This window comes from Clupea harengus, unplaced genomic scaffold, assembly GCF_900700415.2.
Source record: "Clupea harengus unplaced genomic scaffold, Ch_v2.0.2, whole genome shotgun sequence".
NCBI classification, from domain to species: Eukaryota; Metazoa; Chordata; class Actinopteri; order Clupeiformes; family Clupeidae; genus Clupea; species Clupea harengus.
Window position 1 is genome coordinate 1 of NW_024880084.1, and position 1,593 is coordinate 1,593.

A 1,593-nucleotide genomic window follows, 5' to 3' on the forward strand; every position below is an offset into this window, starting at 1 on the left:
GTGCTCTGTGAGTTCATGAGGTCTGTACTCTATATGACACCATGTCATATTTACCATTAAAGCCAGTTTCTCTGATGTGCTCCAGTCAAGAATCATTGGGGATTCATCAGACTCTAATATTTTTTTGCTTTCATAAATGTTTCTTAATTGTGTTTGAAATTATTTCTTTAAATCTGTTGCTGGACACCCTCTGAGCCAATTGGGAGTCACTTCATCTGCACCTCCTCTAGAGTCCTCCTCCTCCTGCGGCTCATAGAGGTCGGAGAGAGCTCCACTTCCTGGTCCTTACGCTCATCTGAGGGAGAGAAGAAACACCAATGTCTATCTGTGCACTCCTGAACACATACAGCACATAGGCATGAGGAGAAACACCAGTGTCTATCTGTGCACACCTGAACACATACAGCACACAGGCATGAGAGGGGTAACGGTAGAGAGAAACTCTGCTTTGCATTGTGACATTTTGTGCCTCTGCCTTGTAAAAATATTTGTGTTTATCGAGCAAACACTCTACAAGCTCAATCTACTGACTACTTTAGGGGGCAACCACTCTAATAGCTCAATCTACTGACTACTCTAGGGGGCAAATACTCCAACAGCTCACAACAGTACCTCAAAGCACAGGTATAGTCTAAACCTTTACTACAGTACAGTAGAATCTACTGTCGGGCACCCTGACTTCATAATTTTAACCAACAGCACACTTGAGTATACAGGATAACCAACACAACCTATGGCACCAACATAATCTCATGATTAAGGTCTCTCTGCTAACCTGGTGTGATCTCGTTTCTAGTGTAGAGATAACAGAAGATGAAGGTGTGTGATGTGTGTACTCTGACCTGGAGTGTGTGTTCTCTTGTTTCTTATGTAGAGGTAATACCCTCCCACCAGCAGTGATATGAGTATGATGATCTCTGCCAGCCACACACTGATGAACACTGGAGAAATACCTGCAAACAGAAGGTTATGGAGTGTTGTTCAGGAGGCTGTGGTTAGAAACTGCTGGTAAAATGCTGGTAATACTGACATTATTTTAAACAAAGTGGAAGAATATAGAATTCGGATCGTAGCTGACTAGAGCGGAGTTGTGTGTTCTTTTAAAGTGGAATAATACAGAAGTCTGGTGGTGTGTGTACCAGAGCAGGCGTCCAGCAGGAGAGCTGAGGTGTGTGTGCTGCTGACGTGGTTCCTGACGCTGCAGGTGAGTCTTCCAGTCACATCCCCACTGAACAGGAGAGTCTGGTTATCTGCACTGAGATCAGCATCAGCTTCACTCAGAGGCCTCCCATCCAGAGACCAGCTGTACTGAGGACTGTCCCCATTGGAGGAGCACCTCACCGTCCTCTCTCCATTGGCTGAGAAGCTGATTGACAGGTCCACATCAGACACAGGGGCTGGAGGAGAGGAGTAATGTGAGGACAAAAATGTCTTCATGTGTGGAGTTAAACTTGAACCTATAAACCCCCCAACATTATTGCCAAAGATGATTTAACGTCTTAAATGTTCAGAGATGAGTTGAAGTGATTTACCTTTGATGATCAGCTGTACTGTGTGCTCTCCCACACTCTTCCCTGTTGACTCCTCATAGAT

General features: G+C 44.8%; 1 long non-coding RNA gene across 1 annotated transcript; it reads right to left on the reverse strand.

The window, feature by feature from the left end:
• Positions 1-242: 242 nt before the first annotated feature.
• LOC122131236 lies at positions 243-1,173 on the reverse strand. The gene is made up of 3 exons (XR_006152047.1): positions 1,140-1,173; positions 843-953; positions 243-295 (listed from the first exon to the last, which is right to left on the reverse strand). It is a non-coding gene; the product is annotated as an uncharacterized LOC122131236 (long non-coding RNA).
• Between the last annotated feature and the right edge of the window lie 420 nt (positions 1,174-1,593).